The sequence below is a fragment of the Crotalus tigris genome, unplaced genomic scaffold (genome assembly GCF_016545835.1).
Source record: "Crotalus tigris isolate CLP2741 ecotype Arizona unplaced genomic scaffold, ASM1654583v1 scf7180000021160.8983255:1529534, whole genome shotgun sequence".
Classification (NCBI taxonomy): domain Eukaryota; kingdom Metazoa; phylum Chordata; class Lepidosauria; order Squamata; family Viperidae; genus Crotalus; species Crotalus tigris.
Window position 1 is genome coordinate 627,258 of NW_024098373.1, and position 10,814 is coordinate 638,071.

The 10,814-nt window shown below is 47.3% G+C and overlaps 1 long non-coding RNA gene across 1 annotated transcript; it reads right to left on the reverse strand.

Moving 5' to 3' along the window:
* Positions 1-3,826: 3,826 nt before the first annotated feature.
* On the reverse strand, positions 3,827-7,393 carry LOC120320084. Its single transcript, XR_005559895.1, has 3 exons — positions 7,346-7,393; positions 5,614-5,694; positions 3,827-5,395 (listed from the first exon to the last, which is right to left on the reverse strand). It is a non-coding gene; the product is annotated as an uncharacterized LOC120320084 (long non-coding RNA).
* Between the last annotated feature and the right edge of the window lie 3,421 nt (positions 7,394-10,814).

A 10,814-nucleotide genomic window follows, 5' to 3' on the forward strand; every position in this document is an offset into this window, starting at 1 on the left:
GCACAGCGATATTCCGCTCTCCCCTCTGCCAGTCCAGGCCGCTGAAGTGCCGCAAAATTGCCCCACAGCCATGGATATGAGCTCCAGAGGCTTCAAAAAGGCCTCTGCTGCCTGGATTGGCCATGGGGGGGGAGGGGCGGACATGAAGTCACTGTGCAGCCCTAGATCCATGGGGTAAAGGTGTTTTCCAAGCGGTGGCAGCAGGGTGATCTATGCGGGGGTGAGGGTGGGAAACAGCAGGAGAATCCTTGCTGGGGGAAACAATCCACTTGGGGGGAAATCAGCAGCAGGGCGATCCGTGGGGGGCAGCAATTGGCAGCAGCAGGACAATCCATAGGGGGAAACAGTGGTAGTACAATCCGTACGGGGAAACGGCGGCGGCAGGATCATCTGTGGTGGCTCGGCCAGGGCTCGGGGGACTGATTGGGGCAGCAATTTTCTTTTCCCCTCCCCCCGCCACGGCAGACTGCTACTCACTGTGCTGCCTCCCAGTAGTCAAAGGGCGACTGACCATCTCGACCCTGGTCAGAAGGAGCTTGCCACCTGGGCTACACTCATTTTTTTCCAAAGTCAATTTCTTACCATTTCTGTGAGGCTGGTAGGAGCTGCAGATTATAGGCAGACAGGCTGGCTTTGGGGGCCAGCCCACCAGTGAAGGCCCTGTGGGCTCGACATTCACGAGGGGTAGGCGAGCAATCCCAGCCAAGCCAGCAAGCTCCGGATGGCGGCCACCACACAGCTGGTTGTCAGGAGCTCTGCACAAGAGACCCAGTGGTTAGCACGAGGAGGTTCCAGCAGCACACTGGCCACACTCATCCACAATGCCATGACTACCATGGCCACACCCGCTTGGCTACACCCATTTGGGGCCACACCCATTCAGTTATGCCCACTTGGCCACGCCCCTGGCACCCAGCAATACATAAGTGGGTTTCAGGTTGCAGTTTGGGCACTCGGGTCTCTAAACGGTTGGTAAGGACTGATAAAAACTCAACCCAGATAGGGAGTTTTACACAGATGACATCAAAGGTGGCTGGAACAACCAGAACTTTCTGGCATGTGTTTATTTACAGCAAACAAAGCGCTGGGAATGGTTTTCTCCCAGTGCCTTACATACAGTCATCCTCACCAGCTCCACACATCCCCGCCCACCTAACCAGCATCCAGTGGCTAGTGTTAGCAGCGAAGAACAGCGACACAGAGCTCTGGCTCTCTTCTCTGTCCAGCTGTTCAGTACGCATTTACTGAGACGTTCCTGCACCAATCAGCTGCTTGTCGGACGCGCGGCTGTTCAGCGGCTCCACATTTGGTAATAGGTCAGGTAAGACCTCTGCTGGCTTCTTCCCAGATGTTGTCCTTGCCACTGGCCTCCCTAATGCCTCCCTGCTGGCTTCCTCCCAGCAGTCGTCCTTGCCGCTGTTCAGCTCCCTAAGGCCTTCTCATGCCAAACAGCTGTCTGGTGGCCCAGCCAAGGAACCGCTCACTGGCCCCTCCCAGGTATCGTCTCCCTCACCGCTCCCATCAATCTCGAGCCTATGGGGATTGACAGGCGGCCCCCTCTACCAGAGGTCCACCTGGAAGGCAAGGAGAAACATGTGATTAATCATGCCGTGGTGGATGGTTCAGTTGACCCCCCCTCCTGGCTTACTGGGACACCGCTGGTGGAACTTCCGCAACAACCGGGAGACTTGGATGTCCGCTTCGCTCCCCCCAGGACACCTCCGTAACAGGATATCCCTTCCACTGTACCAGGTACTGCAACCGACCCCGTCGGATACGAGAGTCCAATACCTCCTGAATCTCATACTGGTCCCCTGTGACAGGGCCTGGTATCCTTTTCACGGACCTCAAGGAGGTCCCCTCCACCGGTTTCAGTAGGCTACAATGGAAAACCAGGTGTATCTTCCCCAAAAGCCAGGGTAGTTGTAGTCGCACAACTACTGGGTTAATCTGTGTAATCTGGAACAGCCCTATGAATTTTGGCCCTAGCTTTTTGCTGGGCAACCTCAGGCATAAGTACTTAGTTGACAGGTATAACATATCCCCCCCACCTGAAAGGCTTTGGGGGCTTCCTGTTTTTGTCTGCCTGCGCCTTTGAGGCTTCCTCTGCTTTTAGTAAAGCTTTTTTCACGTTCCCCCAACCCCATGTGAATTATCCAATCCTGGGGTTGATAAGGGGAGAGGCCCCCCTGAGAGCACTCGGGAATCGGGACAAAGTCTTGGCCATGTACCACCCGGAAGGGGGCGAAACCGGTGCTGCTGTGAACCGCGTTATTATATGCTACTTCGGCGAATGGTAATAGGTCAACCCAGTCCATGTTGTATTTCTAGCTTAGGCAGTCATAGGTTACTTTTTGTTCCAGTTTGGGGCATGTGTGTGGAGGGGGGGAAGGAGTCAACTTTGTGTTCACTTCCAGAATCATCATTCTATTTGTTTTTCTTTTTATTTCAGGTCCATCTTTCCATATAGGACTACTGGGTGGCTTAAAACAGCAAGAAGGAAACGTTGACAAAAATATATATATTTCGTTTTTTTTATTTAAGAAAATTTATATGACTGCCCACTCTGTGACTTTGGGCAGCTTAAAAAAAAATAAATACCCAATATACATAACAATAAAAACAATAACCCACCCACTCTCCTGGCAACAACGCTTAGATGAGTCTCTTGGGCTGCATTCCACTCTCAGTTCCCCAGGACTTTTGGTAAAACCGGTCTTGAGGGTCTTGCAGAAAACAAAAAACCGTAAATAGGAAAGCAAGGAAAACAATAAATGTACAATAATGTGAATTGAAAGATGGGCTAAACAGGAGCAGGAAGCACAGAGGGAGGGAGGTAGAGCCAGCTAATTGAGTCCCGCAGCCACCTCCAGTGATGGACTCCCCTATTGGGACTTCACGCCAACTGGCAGAGCCAGGTCTTCAAGCTACTGCAGAAGGATGGGAGGGTGGGGGCAAGTTTTACTGGGGTGGGGTGGCAGGATGCTCCACAGGGCCAGCACTGTGGTAGAGAAGGTTCTTCTGGATCCCAACATCTGGAGTTCCTGGCAGAAGTGGTGGCGAGGATGGGTTTGCGCGCTGGCCCGCCGCTTACACAGCGCAATTCCCACTGAGTCATGGACTGGTATTGGCAGACCGGGAATTGGGGCCCTTTGCCGTAATGAGGACACAGACCCTCATTATTTTTCCCAAATTTAATTTTTTAGCCTCTTGTTAACCGGGAGTCTGATAGCAGCTGTAACTTGTAGACAGGCCATCCTAGACTCATTGATTTTCTAGGGCACAGGTCGGCAACCTGTGGCTCCGGAGCCACATGCAGCTCTTTCAGCCATCTCCTTCGGCTCCCAGTCCATGTGCATTTCAAAAAAAAATGGGACTAAAAAAGCTCAATCAATTCAAACTTGTCAAGAAAAAAAAACTTGTGAAGTTTGAATTGATTGGTTGAACTTCTTTAGTTTGTGGGACTGCCCCCAAATCTCTTCTCTCTCTCTTCAAGCTGCACGGACTGTTAGAAAGGTGAGTAGGCTCTATTCTCTGGGGAATTGCAGTAGGCCAAGAGAAGGGAGTGAGTGCCCGGCCACTCCGCCGCGCAAAGATGCCCAGCCCGGGGGAGAGCACCAAGGGTGGTGATGGCACGCCTCCTCCTCCAAAGGGACACCTACTGGCTACGAGGCAACCCTCCATTTTCCCCCACACTCTTTGCAAAGTGGCCTCGGCGTCAACCTGCCGGCGCACTTGTTCGGAAGGCAACCTTGGCTCTTTTACGATTCGTGGACTTCAACGCTCAGAATTCCTGAGCCAGTGAAGTCCACTAGTCATAAAAGAGCCAAGGTTGCCTACTGGCGCAGGAATTCTGGGAGTTTAAGTTGAAACACACCTCCCCGCCATTCCGCCGTCGCAGCCAAGGGCATGGCAGCCGGGACAAGAATCCACACCTCGTGTCCCATCGCGTGCAGATATGCGGGGCACGGGCAGAGGGCGTGGCTGCCATGGCACTGCTGGACCAGTGATCTGTGGTGGGCCATGGAGGCAGTGGGTGGCCTTGCAGGCAGGGTGCCAGGGCGGTTTTGAGCACTCTTTTTTTTTTGTCCTTCCTGGTTTCCCCACCAGCCCACTCCAGTCCTGCCACAGCATCCATGATTTATTCTGCTCTGGGTTTCCCCCCCCCCCCAAAAAAAAAAGGCAAAATGGTCCCATGCCTCACATTTTGGAATGTTCAAGATCATTTCATGCTCCTCAAGCACCACTGTAGCTTGCAATTTGCTCAGAATGTCCCATTCTAATAGAGTGCCCACCCACCCCCAAAAGAGCCTGTTACGGCTGCCAAAGAGGTATACCATAAACAGCAATGCAATAAAAAGAAACAATAAAAGCACAATATGAAAGAGGGGAGTAGAGGGGAGTAGGATGCGTAGGAGGAGGTGGGGTCAATGAATTAGTCCAGCAGCCACTTCCAGTGATGGGACTCCCCCCATTGGGACCGCAGGCCAACTCTCAGAGCCAGGTCTTCAGGCTCTTGCAGAAGGATAGGACATGGGGGCAAGCCTCATCCTGGGAGTGGCAGGGTGTTCCAGAGGGATGGATATTTTGTCAGTCTGCTTCCTGTCAACTTATGTTCCAAAAGGTCCACAACTTCACCGAGGACTCAGACCCTCGTCATTTTTCCCAAAGTCAATTTTGTTAGTTCCAGTTGTCAGCAGGCTGTAGCAGCTGCATCTTGTAGGCAGGCTGGCCATCCTAGGAGAACCGTAACCCTATTTATCCCCCTAAGGTCTTGTACAAGCCTAAAGGAGCCATTGGCCCTCTCAGTGGCTAGGCTTCTTGTCCTTTGCGTTATCGCCATCATACGGCGGGGTCTGTAGTTTTGCATTTTCACCCACTGCTACATCCAGTCTGTAGCATCGGCAAGGCACATGCCAGTGGCTTGCATATTTTCATGCAGGCAGTCCATCCATCGCTTTTTCAGTTGTCCTTGGGGAGGGAGGCTGCTGGCCATCTGGGATTAAGTGCAAGTGTCCACTTCACAGTGGATTCCACATCGGCTCTTTCCGCTGGTCTGTACCACCCCATCATGGCTTCTCTCATTTTGTATGCAATTGGAGCAACTTTGAAGGCCTTCAGGATCTCTGTCATCTGATCCAGCCCTGTTGACCCTCCCCATGACCATCTGATCATTTGCATTTCCCCTATCTGCAGTGCGTGTTCGTGTCCTTTCACTGTTAGCCATCGTCTCACCCCATAGAGGAGGAACTTCCAGGTGGACCACCGGGTGGAAGATCTTCAGTTTAAGGCCCAGCAGGATTTTCTGGTCACACAGGATGCCAGTGGCCACAGCCTGGCAGCGTTGACTTGTTCTCGGGCATTGAGAAGTGTGCCACCATCAATTAGGTGGGATCTGAGGTAACGAAATAACAAGATCAATGCAATGAAAATAAAAAATAAAATGCAATTATATGAATTAAAAACTGAATGGAGGGGAGCAGAATGCAGGTCAACTAATAAGTCCAGCAACCATCTCCAGTGTGGTCCCTGCCCTATTGGGACCTCAGGCCAACTGGCACAGCCTGGTCTTCAGGCCCTTACAGAAAGATGGGAGGGTGGGGGAAATCTCACCCATGGGGCAGGATGTTCCACAGGGCCAATGTCACAGCAGAGAAGACTCTTCCTGGATCCACCAGCTGAAGGGACTGGAGGCTAAAATATATAAAGAATTGTCTGCTAGAATTGGGCATGTCTAGTTTAATGAAGAGAAGGACCAGGGGGGACATGATAGCAGTGTTCCAATATTTGAGGGGCGGCCACAAAGAAGAGGGAGTCAAGCTATTCTCCAAAGCATCTGAAGGTAAGATAAGAAGCAACGGATGGAAATTAATCAAGGAGAGAAGCAACCTGGAAACTTCCTGTTAAAACAATTAATCAGTGGAACAACCTGCCTCCAGAAACTGAATGTTCCATTCTAATAAAGAAATTATGCACAACTGTTTTCCTTCCTATCCGGTCCCTTTTCAGGTTGACCTACCTCAGGAGTAGGCAACCTTGGCACTTTTATGACTCGTGGACTTCAACTCCCAGAATTCCTGAGCCAGCATGGCTAAGCATAGAAACCTCTCCCTTCCCCTCAGCGTGGCTGGCTCAGGAATTCTGGGAGTTGAAGTCCACGAGTCATAAAAAAGCCAAGGTTGCCTACCCCTGTCCTAAGTCCTCCTGTTCTAAGCGGTGAGCCTCCTAGACCAGGGGTGGGCAACCTTGGCTCTTTTATGACTCGTGGACTTCAACTCCCAGAATCCCTGAGCCAGCCATGCTGAGGGGAAAGGGAGAGGTTTCTATGCTTAGCCATGCTGGCTGAGGAATTCTGGGAGTTGAAATCCACGAGTCATAAAAGAGCCAAGGTTGCCTACACCTGACCTACCTCCTCTTTGGATGAGCACCTGATTTCTACCAAGGTAAGAACTTCTTTAACTAGAGAAACTACTCTACCCTATTTCCAGTGTAACTTTATAATACAAAATAAAATAAAATAAAACCCAGGAAAAATAGGGGAGAGAAAAGTGTAGGAAAAGGCATTGAATTCTGACTCCCTTTGGTGCAGTGGAATAAGACAATAACAAACCAACTTTTTACTTTTACATAATTGTATAAACTATTCATTTCTATCATAAACTCAAAACCAGAGTTTCATTTTTTTCCAGCTCAAGCACAAAGTCCAGAAGCAGTTTCCCAAGTAGAAACAAAAGGAATTGAGTTTTTTTCTCTTTTTTTGCAGCCATTTATCCATTGCGAGAATCAAAGCGTCCTTCCATTTTTGTGCATAAAAGTAATATTGCTGCTGTCAACATACATAACAGAAACTGCCTTTTCTATTTGATGCATATTGGTGTTTTTGGTAAATGCCCTAGTAGAATGTCTGGTTTCCTCAGCCAGAATAGTAAGCCAATTTCTGCCAAGTCTGGCCTCAGCAAGGTCCAAACTCCCTCCCTTTCACAGACCCCTTTTTAACCAGAGTTTGTTTTTTTCATGTGGGGTGTACTGAACCCACTTGAGTTTCAGCCATTCCCACTTATTTTGGATCTTCTATCTTGCTGGTTATTCCACTCTGCTTTAGGTTATCCCACTTCTGCCACCAATTGTGTGACGGGCTCCTTTTTTTCTATACCCAATTCGGTGGGCCCCCACATCCTACAGGGCCCAACCCAAACAACAGCAAAGGAGGGTGGTGATCCCAGTTTGTTTCTACACTCTTCCCCAGGTCTGCTTAGGATGCTACTTACTATTAGGAGTAAACTATAGTTCTCCTTACCATCCGGTTACTTCTAGTTTCCAATACATAGTAGCAAAACCTACAAACCTCACTGCTGGACTGCTTCAAGGCCAACTGCTCCACCGTAATCACACCACACCCAGCTGCTTTGCTGCAAACCTTTTATAGCTGCATTTGCAAAGCAGCTCGATTGGCTGGGGAGTGGTCTTAAAGGCGCAGAACACCACCAGCCCAGATGCTAGCTAGCTGATCTCAGGCAGCCTGTCCACTTTTTTCAATCTTTTTGCAAACAGGACACTGATATTTGCACAATACGAACTTCTGTTCTCTGTCGTCTCATATCTGTTCTCTGTCCTTCCTCCCTCCCTCTCCCTATCTATCTATCTATCTATCTATCTATCTATCTATCTATCTATCTCTATATATCTATATCTCTTCTTTCTCTTTTGCTTCTCACTGTTGGTGCCAGAAATGACCACGTCTGTGCTTTTCTACAGGGAAAGAACTTTTTGGCAGAAGGAAAAAAATGCCCGGCCTAACACTGAAGATACTTTAAATCTTTCTGAACCTATATTTATCTATCTATGTCTATGTATCTTTCTACTCTTTTATCTATCCATCCATCCACCTACTCCCATCTAGGTCTACCTACTTTCTCTTTCATCTGTATCAGTGGCCTTCAAACTTGGCCCTTTTATGACTTGTGGACTTCAACTCCCAGAATTCCTCAGCCAGGCATGCTGGCTGAGGAATTCTGGGATTTGAAGTCCACAAGTCATAAAAGAGCCATGTTGGAAGACCCCTCTCCTAATATCTTGAGTGTTGGAGCACTCACAACTCCTGGAGGCCTGGCTGAGGAATTCTGGGAGTTGAAGTCCACAAGTCATAAAAGGGCCAAGTTTGAAGGCCCCAATCTATATCATCTCTAGTGTTATTTGTCTACCATTCTCCCATCTATCTACTCTCCCATTCGTGCACTCTGATCTATTTCTACTTATTTTCTCTTCTATCATCTCTATCTCCATTTACTTCCTGTCTCATCTACCATCTGTCCATTTTCTTATCCATCCATCCTTCCACTCTTCTGATCTTTATCCATCTACCACTCTCCTGTGTGTGTGCGTCTGTCTGTCTGTCTGTCTACCTACCCTCTCCCTCTATATCTATTTTCTCTTTCATCTATCTAGCATCCATCTACTCTGTCTATTTCTCTGCAATCCCTCCCCTATCTATCTGTCTATCTCTGGGCTCTAATGTACGCATTGTAAGCAGAACTGCTAAATGTATAGTTAAAACAGTTGAGCGAAGAATTCTACTGAACAGATGTCCTGTAAAGGTGATGTACGATTTATCTGAATGCTGATTCTTTACATTTACCACAACTGTATTTTATTATTGTATTTTGTTTTCTCTGACCTGCTTGGTGCCAGAAGTAAGGATCTATATCTTGGAGGAACAGAATCCCTTTCCAAAAAAATTTCCTACTCTTCAGAGATGCCCCTTGGCGTCTTCCTGCAACTCGGCCATCTCTACCCAGATGTAGCGTATCTCCCACAAAACACCACCCCTCTTCTACAGCCTTTGAACCAGGGGACATCCAGGCACCATGAGGAGGCAAGCCACAGCATCACTTGGATCACCAGAGCTGGAGATACAAAACTGACTATCAGCATATTGATGATACGCCAGCTTAGCTTCAGGAAGATCTGAAAAACAACCTTAAATTGAAGGATGTGCAGACTGTAGCTGTGGACCGAGAATTGTGGTGTACGCTTGTAGCGCAGTGTGCTTGGCACAGATGTGACCAAACCGTGCTGGCAAACAATCTCAACCAGCGGCTTCATGTAGATCGTGTTTCTCAACCTTGACAATTTTAAGGCATGTGGACTTCAACTTCAACTGTTTTAACTTAGATGATTTTTTTTTTTTGCACAATAACATAGATGTGATAAGGTATGACAATCAGTTGGATGAAATTTGAAGTTTCTGTAATGAAGTGAAGTGAATTAACATTATTTTTTAATTAAGATAGCTATTGTGTAATGGAAGAAGAAATAAATGAGATTGGTGATAAAAGGAGGGATGAGAGAAATTAAGAACTAGAATATATCTGGAAGGGATACCTGAATCGATAACTTGTTGAGTTAAAGTGAAATTTGATTTTGGTAATTGTAAACTGATAAAGTTTTAAAACAGGGTTTAGTAGTAATAGAAATTTAATTTAGAAATGGAATATTTTAAACGTATTATGTTATTTGAGGGAAATAGAGAGGAGACAGTGAATGTATTGAGTTGAGTTGTTTATTTATGTTTTTACTTTGGAATGTGATTACCCAAACACCACTGTGTGTCCTGAGTACTTTTTTAAAAAAATTAAAAAACCAATAAAATATTTTCAAAGAGAACTGGACTTGTGAGTTATCTGTTCAACAGTCCAGGCACAGGTAGTCCTCGAGTTAGCGACTGCGTCCCAAGTTTTGATCACGTGACCATGGGGATGCTGCAATGGTCATAAATGTGCAAAACGGTGTTAAGTCAATTTTTACAATACCATTGTAACTTTGGTCACTAAAGAAATGGTTGCTAAGTTGAGGCCTACTTGTATCATGAAATCAAGCAATCGTGCGTTAGTACATTGCTTCCTGGTGCTGGGAATTGAATTATATATGTCTTAAAAGTTCCGAAGAGTGGAAATGCTAATAACAGATAGTTCAACCCACAATGGGATGTGGTAGTCCGGTCTATGCTTAACAATGTCCTTCGTTGCCTTGACATTAACAGCAGTTGGAAGGGACCTTGAAGGTCTTCTAGTCCAACCTCCTGCTCAACCCTCCTGCTCAGAAAAACAGCTGTCCAGTCTCTTCTTAAAAACTTCCAGCGTTGGAGCATTCACCGCTTCTGGAGGCAGGTTGTTCCACTGGTTAATTGTTCTAACTGTCAGGAAATTTCTCCTTAGTTCTAGGTTGCTTCTCTCCCCGATTAGTTTCCATCCATTGCTTCTTGTCCTGCTTTGGAGAATAGCTTGATTCACTCTTTTATGTGGCAACCCCTGAGATACTGGAACACTGCTATTATGTCACCCCTCGTCCTTCTCGTCATTAAATTGTTGTTAATTGTGAAGTCATGTCCGACCCATCGCGACCCCATGAACAATGTTCCTCCAGGGCTTCCTGTCCTCTACCATCTTCTGGAGTCTATTGAAGCTCATGCCTACTGCTTCAGTGACTCCATCCAGCCACCTCATTCTCTGTCATCCCCTTCTTCTCTTGCCCACAATCTTTCCTAGCATTAAGCTCTTCTCCAGTGAGTCCGTCCTTCTCATTAGGTGGCAAAGTATTTGAATTTCAACTTCAGGATCTGGCCTTCTAAAGATACCCAACTTCTGCAACCGTTGGTATGTTTTAGCCTCCAATCCCCTAATCATCTTTGTTGCTCTTCTTTGCACTCTGTCTAGAGTCTCAACATCTTTTTTATATCATGGCAACCAAAACGAGAACTGTCATTGGAAGAAGAGGTTTCTTCTACATTCTTGGAGGTTCTCAACCAGGCTACAAAG